The 15041-nt window shown below is 39.7% G+C and overlaps 1 long non-coding RNA gene and 1 other non-coding gene across 2 annotated transcripts in view; both read right to left on the minus strand.

The window, feature by feature from the left end:
* LOC130018151 (uncharacterized) overlaps window positions 1-15041 on the minus strand; it is a 636014-nt gene that overhangs the window by 571520 nt on the left and 49453 nt on the right. The gene's annotated exons all lie outside the window — the stretch shown is intronic.
* Window positions 3202-3272, minus strand: TRNAG-GCC (transfer RNA glycine (anticodon GCC)). The gene has a single exon. It is a non-coding gene; the product is annotated as a tRNA-Gly (tRNA).

Raw genomic sequence — 15041 nt, forward strand, 5'->3', positions numbered from 1 at the left:
TTAGGCATATTTGAGGCATACATACAGTGCACTATTAATCAAAAAACAGGGATGTGAGACAAATAGCAGTACTGCAAAAGAGTGCAATCTATATTTAAATACTTGAGAAGTGATATGCAAATTCCCTTTAATGGAACAAAACCTTTTTTTTTTAAGTTGGCAGAGGTTTATAAATCATCAATTCTGGGTCACAACATTTTCTTCACATTGCGACATTTCTAAAATTGAAATGCATCTTCTAATCAATAGCGTGCTAGAGTTAAATAAGGACATTTCTTTAATTAATAATATAAACAATGGTCGGGTCCACATAAGCACCTTTCCGGGGTGAAGATGTCATTTATTATAGTTTCCATTTATCTAGTTTTATGTCACATCCAGACCCATTAAGCCAATCGATGCATCAAGCAGTCTCTCTGATTTTAAATTCCATATTACATCAACCAGCAAAATATGTTGGCCAGAAAACAGAAAGGCCTGAACTCTAATTAGTATTGTTGTTTACTTTATCCTCAAATGCTCAAACTTCAAACTCATGTAACATATGCTATGAAGGTATACAGGAGCGATAGCACAGTGGGCAGGGGGTCTGCCTTGCATTTAGCCGACGCGGGTTCAATTCTCAGCATCCCATATGGTCCCCCAAGCACCACCAGGAGTGATTTCTGCATTCATGTGCCAGGAGGAATCCCGGTGCATTGCCGGGTGTGATCCAAAAAGAAAAAAAAAGATATGCAATGAAGAATGGAGACATATCTCATAGTTTGAACACATGATTTCCATGAAGAAGGCCTGGGTTAGAGTTCAAGTTCAAAGAGTATGTTGAGCACAGTCAAGATTATCTCCTAAGCACTGAACCGAGAGCAGCCCTGCAACACTGCGGGCACCGTCCAAAAACAAACTAAATGCCTGTTAAGCTTGATCAACTTATTTCTGAGAGAATATCTGTTTTTTTTAATTTTATTGATCAAACGCAACATTTCACTTTGTATGTGATCAAAATCCCAGTGCTAGATTATCCACCTAATTTACTCAAGGGATGAGATAGGTGGTAATCAAATAATAGCCTCTGATTTCACCCACCGGTATTTAATCATCAAAATCCATGTCATATTTTTCCCCTTTGGGGGCAGAAGTTGCATCTTTCAAGCAGTTGTGATGCATTGGGAACTTTAAGAGCCCTTACTCAAATATATTTTTATTCTTTGTTTTTTTGTTTCTTTTTGGGTCACACCCTGCATCACACAGGGCTTACTCCTAGCGCATGTACTCAGGAATTACTCCTGGTGGTACTCTGGGGACCATATGGGGTGTGGAGAATCAAACCCTACTCACTGTGCTATCGCTCCAGCCCTTTCTTTATTATGTCATCATTCTATGTATTTATTCTATTCAAAAATGTTTTTATTCTTGTGTTACAATTCTATGAACTTATCTCAAGCATCTAAAAGAATGTAACTCAGAACTGGCAAGACACCTACATAGCTTGGCTTTTATTTCTTTAATCTGATAACTATATTTTTGTTCATAAAATACAAGATCCCATTAGCTCTGCTGAACTACATCATACTATTGATTTGTATTGATTTCACTGTCAAGTAAACCCACAATCTCTTTTATACATGTTAGTCCTAAGTGATCCTACCCTTTGTATGGATCCCTTTTTGGATCTGGGGACAAGAGTTACATTTATCACTTTTACATGTTTTTATTTTTTCAGTTCTCCACACTTGTCCAAGTTTTGTGGTCGTGTTTAATATAAAATATGTGTTGAGCTTCTGTGAAATAATTTCTCTTTAAGTTATGCCACAATGTAAAATTATATACATTTTACTAATACATCAATGAAAATTAACATGCTGCTATAACTGAAATGGTTATAGCAGTTGAAATGACTGGGGTTGATTTGAAATCTTAACAGGCTGTGAAATAATTCTCCCTTTAGAATGAACTTCTGTCTTCTATTCATCACATAGTTAGGAATCCATATTTTTTTTAGAAATTCATATCCTTTATCACCAAATTCATCTGTGTGTTGTCACCATTAAGAGCTTATAAGTAATTCTTTCATCAGAATCAATGTATCATAGTTCTTTGATCTTTTAAAGGTTTGTTTGTGAAGGGAAAACTCAGTGACATAGTCTTAAAATTGCTTCTGAAGATTTAGAAATATAATGAACTTGAACTAATTATGTGCCATCATTTTTGATCTGTTTGCTTGTAGATTTCCATTTTCTTTTTGTGGTATCACCAAAGAAAAAATTAAGAAAGAAAAAAATAACGATCACAGAAATCCCTTCCTCTTTCTCAAACATTTTATACAAAAGCTATCTCTTCCTGGTAATATTGAACTCCTATTAAAATTGTTCCTGATTAGTATAAGCTCTAGCTGGTTATAATGCCTCTTAATGTATCCATTTAAATACTACCTTTAGACTGCCACTGGACAGAATATATTAAAATTCAATATCTACATCTCAGACCCCCTCATTTGATACCATGGCCACCATTTCTAAAGGAACAAATAAATGGCAATTCCGTGTTTTCTGAAAAGCTCACAAATGTTCACACATTGTTTACTACCTATCAATTTCTTTCTTTTTTGGTCACACCCAGCAATGCACAATGGTTACTCCTGGCTCAGCACTCAGGAATTACTCCTGGCGGTGCTTGAGAGACCATATCGGATTCTGCAATTTGAAACCAGGTTGGCCATGTGCAAGGCAAATGCTCCAGCCCTCTGTCTGTCATTTCTTCTGCCTTTTTCTTTCTCCACAGAAATCAATCATCATCTAATATAGAAATAATTGAACAGATAAGGACACATAAAACAACTTTATCACCAATCATCGTAAAAGGTTTTGCTAATGCATCTCATTTAATGTTGAATATACAAACTTGACTGAATGCTTGGAACTGCGGTTTTAAACATCTGGGAGTTATATCTATAGGACAATGGGTAGGGCATTTCCCTTGCATGTAGTTGCCCCTCCCGTTGATCGTCGATTTGCTCGAGCGGGCCCAGTAACGTCTCCATTGGAGACTTTGTTGTTACTGTGTCTGGCATATCAAATACTCTCGGTAGCTTGCCGGGTTCTCCGAGAGGGGTGGAGGAATCGAACTCGGGTCGGCCATGTTGGCTGCGTGCAAGGCAAACGCCCTACCCGCTGTGCTATCACTCTAGCCCGAAAGACATCCCATTGCATGGGCCGGGAATCGAACCCAGGCCTCCCGCGTGGCAGGCGAGAATTCTACCACTGAACCACCCATCTCTCACACTACTGAATCTGTGGTTTCCCGAGCTCTCGTGAGCACTGTTAGGAGTGATTCTAATGCATGAAGCTGGGAGTGAATATTACAAACCGCTGGGGGTAGCTGAAACAAAGGAAAACATTTAATATAAAATTTTGAGTTACTTCATGTCCGATTTTGAATGAGAAAATTTGTACACTTAAGTATAAAATTAGCCCAATGTTCTGCTCATAGCATTGCTTTTAGAAATAAATAAATATTTACATGTAGCATTATTCACAGTGTTATTTATTGCTAGTTGAATTATGAGCATTTTCTCATTACCTTTGTTTTTACTGGGGAATATTTAAGCCAACTGGTAACAAAAGGTTATGAAATTTCTGTTCTACCTTCTCCTCTTTGATTTTAATTTTGTATTTAGATATCATTTTTATCTCCTCCCTCAAAACAAGTTCTATAGATTATTCTTAATTTTACTTTATAATGTTTAATTCAATTCGTTAAAATAATTTCCCTCTACTCGGTTTTACTACTCTTCCATTTACTTTTGTTTTCTGTTTTTTTTTTTTGGGGGGGTAGGGGAGTAGAAAAGTTTATTGGAAAGTTGAAGAGAAATAAAAAGGAGCTCCCCAAGGGGGGAAGAACTTAGGATAGAACTAAAGATAAAGATAAAGAACTTAGGATAGGACTAAAGCACTTAGTTAGGACTTAGATAGGACTAAAGCACTAAGGATAGGACTTCTGAAGCACTCCCATTCCTCTGTGTTAATCTTTAACTTCTCCTCTGTGCTCTGCTTCCCCTATCTGTTTGAGGCCACACCAGGCAGTGCTGAGAGCTTACACCTGTCTCTGCATTTAGGGTTCACTCCTACCGGACACTCAGGAGACCAAATGGGGTGCCAAGGACCAAACCCCTAACAGCCACATGCAGGGCAAGTGCCTACTCACTGTACTATGTATCAGCACTTAGTACTATTGCTCTAGCCCTGGCTATTCCATTTTTATCTTTTTACTTTTATTTTTGGGGGTGTCACACCTGGCTATTCACAGGGGTTACTACTGGCTCATGCACTCAGGAATCACTCCTGGTGGTGCTTTGGAGACCACATGGGATGCTGGGAATTGATCCCGGGTTGGCCGCATGCAAGGCAATGCCCTACCCTCTCTCTGTCCTGTCATTCCAGCCCCAACTTTTCCATTTTTAAATATATCTGGCTATGTAAAATTTCTATGTTCTGTTTTCTCTAAAACTGTGATCTGATAACTAATCTTTATAAAAATGACAACTTTGAGGTGCTTAAAAAATTTTAATTTGAAGTACATTCCTGATGCTGTTAAAATAAAATGTACATACAATAAATATGCACTCCTAATATCACAGAACCATAGTTAACACTTAATTTTATTAAAATCTATTTTCTGAAATATATATCTGTATAATAATTAGGAATTATAAAGACTGCTACTAGCCTAAACATAACAAAATAATCTCAAAAATATTTTAAAATGCCATATATATTTTCAACATATTTTATTGAAATACGATAAGTATTCTAATAATTTTATATATGAGTTGATAATTTCACAAATTTTATAGGAATATTTGGAGCTAAACATGGAAAATGTAAAATAATATGTATGATTTGCAAGTGTTTTTTTTATTAATTAGTTACAGCAATTAAACTTTCTACAGATGCGGAATTAGATGCGGAATTCATTATATTGGTGATTTAAGCATTTTTTCTCTCTCTGAGAATAAATGAATTTGCAATGAAACTATTTTATTATTTGGTTTTGTTTGGGACTGTACCCAGCAATGCTAAGGACTCCTGACTCTGTGCTCAGGAATAACTCCTACAGAGCTCAGGAACTACACATGGTACCTAGGAGAGAACTGTAGTCAACTGATGAGAACAGGTCTTAGTTTTTGTTAAAGCAAGTAGAATCCATATAATTGAAACAAAAATTGTAAAATCACTAACAATAATATAGTGATGGTATTCTTCCCTAAAATGAATAAACAAGTTCAGAAGCTACTAATATAAATAAGGTAAAGGTAAAGGCCCTCCCGTTGATCGTCGATTTGCTCGAGCGGGCCCAGTAACGTCTCCATTGGAGACTTTGTTGTTACTGTGTCTGGCATATCGAATACGTCACGGGGAGCTTGCCAGGCTCTGCCGTGCGGGCGAGATACTACTCTCAGTAGCTTGACGGGCTCTCCGAGAGGGGCGGAGGAATCGAACTCGGGTCGGCCATGTTGGCTGCGTGCAAGGCAAATGCCCTACTGCTGTGCTATCGCTCCAGCCCCAATTGATAAACAGGGAAATGGGACTAATTGATAAAATGGGAAAAATAGTGGGACTAATTGATAATGGGACTAATTGATAAAATTGATAAAATGGGAAAAATTGATAATGGGACTAATTGATAAAATGGGAAAAATAGTGGAGGGAAGGTCACACTGGTGGTAGGATTGATGTTGGGATATTAATTGCCAGTAATACAAATATAAGGTAAAGGTAAAGGCCCTCCCGTTGATCGTCGATTTGCTCGAGCGGGCCCAGTAACGTCTCCATTGGAGACTTTGTTGTTACTGTGTCTGGCATATCGAATACTCTCGGTAGCTTGCCGGGCTCTCCGAGAGGGGCGGAGGAATCGAACTCGGGTCAGCCATGTTGGCCGCTTGTAAGGCAAACGCCCTACCCGCTGTGCTATAGCTCCAGCCCAATATCATCTAATATAAATGCACTGTAAATAATTCACGGTCCAGGGAGACCAGAGAGCACCCTCATTGTCTCCCTGTGAGTATATGGGTCCCTCTCCTACATTTCTGAGAGTTAACAAACACAAACACTGTCCTCCGGTTGTTCATCATTTTGCTCTAGCGGGCCCCGTTACATCTCCATTTTTGAGATTTGTTGTTACTGTGTTTGGCATGTTGAATATGTCATGGGTAGCTTGCCAGGCTTTGCTCTGTGGGCAAGATACTCTCGGTAGCTTGCCAGGCTCTCCAAGAGGGGTGGAGTAATTGAACCCGGCTCGGCTGGGCTGGCTGCATGCAAAGCAAATGCCCTACCGCTGTGTTATTTCCATAATACCATTTTAAAGATTTTAATATGAAAATTTGGTATAAGTTATTAGAATAAATGGATTGAAATTATACACAAAATGAGCAGAGAACAATAAGTAAAAATCATTTATTTTTAACTAGGGATGGAATATTACAACAGTTACACAGGAAGCATCTTTTTAAGTATTTCTGCTCTTCGATATATAGAAAATTAAAAAATCTATTTCATTTAAAACTCCTATAGGGGCTGGAGTGATAGCATAGCAGGTAGGGTGTTTGCCTTGTACGTGGCTAACTCGGGTTCAATTCCCAGCATCCCATATGGTCTCCTGAGCACCACCAGGAATACCTGAGTGCGTGAATCAGGAGTAAGCCCTGTGCATTGCCAGGTATGACCCCCCCAAACGTAAAATAAAATAAAATAAAAATAAAACAAAAATAAAACTCTTATAGGTAACTGTGTTCTTAATTGTAAATTATTTCTGCACATTTAATAAATCAAACTCATTACATGCTTATTTTATGCCAGACGTGGATATATACACATATTGAAGGACTAGAATACATGAATACTTGAAATATGTATCACTTAATCACTTAACTTCCCATTAGTCGTCGATTTGCTCGAGCGGGCGCCAGTAACGTCTCCATTTGTCCCTGTCGCGTGCTAGTGTAGCCCAATGGCATCTCTTCTCTCCGGGAACATGGAGGGCCTCAAACCGATCGTTCATGACCTTGACAAAGAAGTCTGACCATCTGGTAGGTGGGCGGCCACGCGGTCTCTTGACATCCCGTGGAATCCAATCAGTAACAGCTCTAGTCCAACGGTCGTCTTTAAATCTCATTACGTGACCAGCCCATCTGATTTTCGACACCTTGGCAAATGAGACAGCGTCCCTGATCCTTGATCGTCGACGGATGTCAGAACTCCGGATTCGTTCTCTCATTTGAGTGAAACGTGATATTCCAAGCATAGCTCTTTCTATTCTTCTTTGGGAGACCTGAATGGCGTTCTCATCTTGTTTGCATAGGGCCCAGGTCTCTGAGGCATATGTTAATGCAGGAAGAACAGTGGAATCAAAGAGATGTGCCCGGAGCCGGAGGTTCTTCGTCCTCTTAGCTATTTCTTCGACGTTCTTGAAGGCGTTCCAAGCCGCTCTCTTCCTCCTGCGCAGCTCGGGTGCCAGGTCATTTGTCATGTTGACCTCTCGACCTAGGTAGACATAGCTGTTGCATTCGGAGATGGTCGTTCCATTGAGAGCGAATGGGGCGTCAGGAACAAGGCTGTTTCTCATAAACATTGTCTTCGTAAGATTCAGCTGTAGTCCTACCTTTCCACACTCACGGTCAAAGTCGGCCAGCATTTGTGCCGCTTGGCTGATGTTTGGTGTTATTAAAACAATGTCATCAGCAAAGCGGAGGTGGTGTAGTTGCCGACCATCTATCTTCACTCCCATTCCTTCCCATTCCAGTCGTCGCATGATGTTCTCGAGGGTGGCACTGAAGAGTTTTGGTGAAATGGTATCACCCTGCCGCACCCCTCTCTTGACATCAACGATCACTTCTTTGTAGAATGGTGAGATCCTGGTAGTGAATCCGCAATACAGCTCACGGAGGATCCTGATGTATTGGGCTTGAATGCCCTGATTGGCTAGGGCTTCAATGACCGCTTCCGTCTCAACAGAATCAAAGGCCTTCTTTAAATCAATGAACGTTAAGCAGAGCGGCATCTTGAACTCCCGAGAAACCTCAATGAGTTTGGTTATCGTGTGGATATGGTCGATGGTGCTGAATCCTTTGCGGAACCCTGCTTGCTCACATGGTTGTCCTTCATCTAGTGTTCTGCCAATCCTATTCAGGATGACTCGAGTGAACAACTTGTAGATGACAGACAATAGGCAGATCGGGCGATAGTTGCCAATGTCATGGATGTCTCCCTTCTTGAACAGTAGTACGGTCCTGCTGGTTTTCCATTGAGATGGAACCTTGCATTCAGACAGGTAGCGAGTGAAGAGCCGAGCCAATGTATTGATGAGTACTGACGGCAGGTTCTTCAGGTGTTCAGGTCTGACCTTGTCTGGGCCGGGTGCTGTTTGCTTCTTTACTGACGAAATGGCGTGTCGGATTTCGGAAGGGAGAACGTTGGGAACGACATACCCATCCTGTGGAATTTGGTATGTCGGCAAGTGGACATGGCTATCGAAGAGATTTGAGTAGAAGTCATGGATAATCTTCTCCATTGCCGTTCTGGAGGATGTGATGGATCCATCAGGACGTCGGAGGGCAGTCATCTTGGTCTTATAGTTGGCGAAGGACAGGCGGGCGTTACGAATACTTTTCCCGGCTTCTGCCGCATCTACCAGTACTTCTGCTCTTCTCTCTTTGAGGTCTTCCTTGATCGCATCTCTGCACTGCTTTGCAAGCTCGGACGTTAGCTTGCGGTTGCCTGAGGCATGCGCCAAACCTCGCTGGCGAATTAGCTCAAGAGTTTTCGAAGATAGGCGACTTTTTGTGGCTATCTCTCTCTTGGCGTTCCTCGCACATTCATGGAGGTGCTGAACCAGTCGATCGTATTCCTCGTCAATGTTGTCAACAATGGCATCTTCCCATGTTGCCGCAATAGTACCAAAGAGTTCCCAGTTGGTGGGCGTTCTGGGAGTTCTCTTTTTGAACTTTGCAGCCCTTTCTCCCCGCTCTGTGAAGTAGAATTTTGCACGAAGGAGACGGTGGTCCGATCCCGTTCAAAATTTTGGGACATCAGCGACATCAGTCAGGCAAAACCGTCGATTGAATATGATGTGGTCTATTTCGTTGTGGAATCGTCCACCGGGAGACTCCCATGTCCATCGTTTAGATTCTGCCTTCTGGAACTGTGAGTTACCATGAATGGTCTTGGTCGACATGATGAACTCAGACAGTCTCTCACCCTGTTCGTTCCATTCTAGGCCATGGGTTCCGATGTGAAGTTCTTCAGCTGATCTTCTCAGTCCTATCTTGGCATTAAAATCACCCACAATGATCTTGTAGAAGGTGTGGTCTTCTTTATAGAACTTCTCTAGCTCCATGTAGAACTTCTCGATTTCTCTTTCATCATAATGAGATGTTGGTGCGTAGACAACGAAGATAGAAACTGCAGGCAGTGAGCCACATCTATTCAAATGTAAACGTCCGATTCGGGTTGTTAGGCATTCGAATGAATCAATGCTCTTGGCCAAGTTTGTGTTGATAAGGACACCGACGCCTCCAACACCTCTTTTATCGCATGTTCCGAGGAACAATTCTTCTCCAGTGTCGAAAACGGCATGGTGAGATTCGTGTCTTCTTGTCTCGGTCAGACCAATGATGTCGTACTTGATCATTCGCGCTTGTACCATCAGGTCCTCGATGGATGCATCTGATGCTAGCGTACGTGCATTGAAAGTACAGACGATCATTTTTGTCTTCCTTCGTTGTGGCAGCCTAGGTCGGCCTTGAGATTTTGTCGGCCTCTCCTTTCTCATCCTTCTCAGTGCTGCCATGTCGGTGAAGCCTTCAGGGTCAGGTGAATGAGACCAGTTGTAGTTACTGGTTTTGGCATATCGAATACACAGCGGATAGCTTGCCAGGCTCTTCCGTGCGGGCGGAATACTCTCGGTAGCTTGCCAGTCTTTCCGAGAGGTATAGAGGCTTTTGGGGTGACCTCTAATCACCCTAATATGTATATGTACATATATATCAATTATAAATCTCTGTTTTGAAAGTTTATACCTAAAATTTTGAAGAAAAAAGTATGCACTGATTACTTAATAATAATAAAAATTTGTTAGGCATTTGAAAGTGATTAAGATTTGATCAATAATAATGCATGAATGGATTATATTATCATACACAGCACATACACAGATTACTGTGCAATAATATATATATTAGGAGAGAGGTTTGGGGAAATGGTCTGGCATTTACTAAGAAAGTCACTAAATCAGCTGGGAGAAATAAAAGAAAATAGGTGTTGTTTTTGAGAAAGTTATATTTGTGATATGTAAACTGCCTATCATACATATTATTTAAAAGAGAATGATCTCAAATGTTAAGCAACTATATTGAAACTGAGCATCAATGATATTGAAAGGGGAGAAAGTGACCCCTCTAAATCTCCCTCCCCTGGGGCTGGAGCGATAGCACAGCGGGTAGGGCGTTTGCCTTGCACACAGCCAACATGGCCAACACAGGTTCACAGGTTCGATTCCCAGCACCCCATATGGTCCCCTGAGCACCGCCAGGAGCAATTCCTGAGTGCATGAGCCAGGAGTAACCTCTGAGCATCGCTGGATGTGACCCAAAAAGCAAAAAAACAAAACAAACAAAAATAAAACAAAATAAAATAAATCTCCCTCCCTCCATCACCCCAGCGTCACCAATGTAGGCACTTGGTGAGTCCTGCATGTAGAAAGAAGGGCAGGGATAGAAGAGGGACCTGAATAGTGTCTACAAAATGGGGCCTGTTTTCACCTCCCCACACCAGAGGCCTGAGGCCCCACCACCTCTGGGAGCCAAATCTCACTTGTGAGGTTTTGGGGTTTGGGTTGTTTTGTTTTGTAAATTGTGTTTAAAGTGGATTATCAGAAGCAGAAACTTCTGATTTGATCTGCAGAGAATTTTTGATTGCAGTGTCAGAAGGCTGGGCCCATTAAGTTGCTTCTTGGATGTGCGCTATTAACATAACCTCATCACCAAAGCAGAATGCCAGTTGTGAAGCTTTTACAGAGATTTGTCATGACCTATTCATCGAACACTGATTGGAGACTCATAAGTTGGTGAGTATGTGGAACCTATTTGACCTTATTTTATTTATTTTGGTTTCGGTGTCCGACTTGCCAAGCCGAAGCTTGGTTCTATGCTTGGTTCTTGGCAGTGAGCAGAGGCCCTTATGCTTTATGCTTGGGAAGGATGCTGAGTCATTGACATGCAAAGCAAACGCTTTACCCATTGTACTATCTTTTGGTCCCTGAATTTTAAAGGACTCATATACAGTGTCAGAAATTGAGACGAGAGACAACTCTACTATTTGCGTTATATCCCCAGGCCCTATTTTTTAAATAGGAATAAAAACTATACATGCCTTTATTAATAGGATTTTTCAATTCCAAACATTCACACGTTTATTTATGCCTATGTTATTGAAGGGGAGATAAAAAATTTTCAGGGTGAATGTAAAAACTAAAGTGATAAACATAATACCTTTTAATTTTATCACTTCTTAAAATATTCAACACTTACCTAGATTTATCTTTTGTCAAGTATGCTGCAGCAACATTTTGAATTATTCATGTTTTCTTCATTATTCAAAATTTTTTAAATCATTTTGAAGGGTTTTTTTTTGTTTGTTTATATAACCATGAGGTAAACTGTAAACTGTAACTAATTTTTCTCAAAATGTGTCTTCTAAAAACTTGGTGGAACTAGAGGTTATGGTATCATGTTAAGCAAAATACATCAGAGAACAGTAACCAGATAATCTTATTCATTTGTGGTATTTAGAAAGTCAAAACAAGAGGAGGGACAGAGCCAAACAAAGACCTTGGATTACAAAAATAAGATTACCAAGCAGTGCAGGGTGGGAATTGGGAGAATGAATAGACAGTCTGGAAATAATCCAGCAATGCTGGAAGCTTTAGGGCATTTAGATGGTGGTGAAGGTGCAGTAACTGTACACCAGAACCATTTTAAAGATATTTTAATCACTTTATCTAAACTTGAGTCAAATTCAAAAAGTTTAACACCAAGCCCTATGGTTTTAATAATTATTTAACAATCACTGTGGGAATGTTTTTGACATTAAACTCAGATTCCAAATGCTCCATTTGGAATTACAAATATTTCAAATTCAGTTGAATGACCTCTGCCTAAATCTCAATTGTTTAACTTACATTCATTTTTCCCCCCAATTTTAAGTTTGTTACTAACACATCGTAATTTAAAGCTTTTTATTAGAGTTTCAGACATTCAATGTTGTAACACCAATCCCACTGCCAGTGTCAACTTCTTTCATGAATGTCCCCATGTTCCCTCCCAACCCCTGCCTCCTTAACAGACACGCTTTTCAGTTTGGTTATTGCAATTTCAATTTTATGATTACAGTGTTGTTGGCTTTTTAAAAAAATTTCTTTTCTTTTTTTTCTTTTTTTCTTTTTTAATTTTTATTAGTGACACACCATGAGGTACAGTTGTAGACTTACAAATTTTTGTGCTTGGGTTTCAATTATACAATGATCAAATACCCATCTCTCCACCAATGCCCATTTTCCACCACCAAGGGTCCCAGTATCCCTCCTATCCCCCATCCCCCCATCCCACCCTGCCTCTGTGGCAGGGCATTCCCTTCTGTTCTATGTCTCCTAGGATACTCCCAACATCCTTTATTTTGTGCTCCCTTCTCTATCTGAGCTCCCTTTTCCCCTAGCATGTGTGGCTGGTCTCCAAGCCACGGAGCAAACCTTCTGGTACTAATCTCGGCCATTCTTGGGTGTTAGTCTCCTTTTTTTTTACTTTATGGCCCCCAGATGAATGCAGTCTTTCTATGTCTATGTCTATGTCTATCCCTCTCTTTCTGACTCATTTCAGAATGAATGGTAGAAACAGAAAGGGAGAGATACTGCATATCTAAGATACACTCAAGACTTCTGAGATTCAATTAAAAAATAATTGATTAAATTGAGGGAGGGAGAGAGAGTGTGAGAGAGAGAGAGAGAGTAGTTAGGGGAAGAGACAGTTTAGAATGCTAGAAAACCTGAATCTCCGCTTCCATCCAAACTCCCTCATGGTTTGTCCAAATACACTCTGTCCTGGCTCCTGACCAGTGCAGAATTTGCTCCTCTTCCCCTGCAAAAGGAGCAGTTTAAAGGAAACCACCCCTACCCCACCCTCACCATCAGGACCACTAAACACAGAATGGCTTAATTGTGTTTCCCCATAATTTACATGTTTCAATTGAAAAAGAAATTCAATGTAAAATGTGTGATCTGCTAATTTTTTTAAATCTCTCCAAAGTAAACACAACACATGTTTGAAGGCCAAGAGCACCAACCTGTGACTTTTCTCATACATTGTGGAGAGTTTCCATCTGATATTAGCATCTGGCTCACTATCTTTAAATCCTTTGTATGAAAACATACTTATTTGGGGGCTACAGAGATGACTCAAAAGGGATGAGTCATTCTTGAGTATACACGTTGCATGTAGGGTTTCTGGATCGTCTCTCTGGCATAGGATGTCTCCCTGAGAAATGCCAGGAGGAGTGGAGGCAGAGCTTTGAGAAGACCTCAAATACCACAGAGTGTGGCCTAAAAACAAACAAAACTGGTCCCATCGTCCTTTTTGGTATGTAGTTTTTTATATCATCATTGAATACCTGCATTTTTGTTGCCTTCTTTCTCTGTTTTATAGGTTCATTATAATGTTTAGCAATAAATCTATGTTAATTTGTTCAGACAGGGGCATTTAAAATAAATTTTTAAGAAATCCTTATTTACGTACTCTGTCTATGTTATATCTTTTTCACTTTCTTGAATATTCTAAAATTTCTATAAAATATATGTGCACACTTAATCCTATATAATGACTTTTATACCCTTATCAATCCTACAATCCTGCATTTTGCTTTGATTCCTAGAATATATTTTCACCTCCAACTGATCAAATTTAGTATTAATTTATAATTATTAAGAATATCATATATTTTATTTTTATAGTGTTAGATTTAGTACTGAAATATGGACCCTAACTTTCCATATAATTCAACCCTCATATGTTTGCATTTTGAAATGTAGCACTGCACTGTCCTCCTGTTGTTCATTGACTTGCTTGAGCGGGCTATGAAAAATATTTTGAATGAATATAGTCTTTAACTTTCAAAAACAGATTAAGACTTTTATTGCCAAAGTGCCTTTGTATTTGGTTCTACCAGGAAATTAAGTATATCTTCAAGTCCAAGAATTATTTTTTTTTACTTACTGTTATATCAAATTTGTATTATACAGTAGAATTTCCAAAATACAAAAGGCACAGAGCTCTTACCTAAGTTCTTCAGACAATTTATCTTTGGTTAAGCTAAGTCTGTGAAGAGAAAAAAAAAAGTTAAGCTTTATATTGGAGGATGCCTAAAATGTATTTATATTCTATGGTTTCATTGAATTTGTCAATGCACTAAATCTATAAATTCACACATAACTTGAGATAGTAGCTCAGTAAAAAAAAAAATAAGTTCTGAATCTTGTGTTGGCATTACAACTCAGATCTCTAGGTTTCATGAGGCAAGACAAATTTTTAGGTTTCAAGCATTTGCTCCTCATTCCATACTAGTTTCCTTCATTAACCCTATCACTTATTTCCCTGATTAGTTTGTATTAATAAGAAAGTTTTTTTGCTTCTCTGCACCGAAAATATAATTTCTGTTAAACAACTGTATTTACAGAATTTTTTCTGGTGCTATTTCAAATTATTTAGTGCCGAAAAAGAGATTACTTTAAAGTACCTAAGACTAATCAGAATCACTGTCACTGTCCCTGTCCTCCCATTGTTCATCGATTTGCTTGAGTGGTTCCAGTAACATTGTGAGACTTGTTACTGTGTTTGGCATATCGAATACATCACCAGTAGCTTGCCAGGCTTTGCAGTGCGGGCAAGATACTCTCAGTAGCTTGCTGGGCTCTCCGAGAGGGGGGAATCGAACTCCGGTCGGCTG

This window comes from Sorex fumeus, unplaced genomic scaffold, assembly GCF_029834395.1.
Source record: "Sorex fumeus unplaced genomic scaffold, SorFum_2.1 ptg000240l, whole genome shotgun sequence".
NCBI classification, from domain to species: domain Eukaryota; kingdom Metazoa; phylum Chordata; class Mammalia; order Eulipotyphla; family Soricidae; genus Sorex; species Sorex fumeus.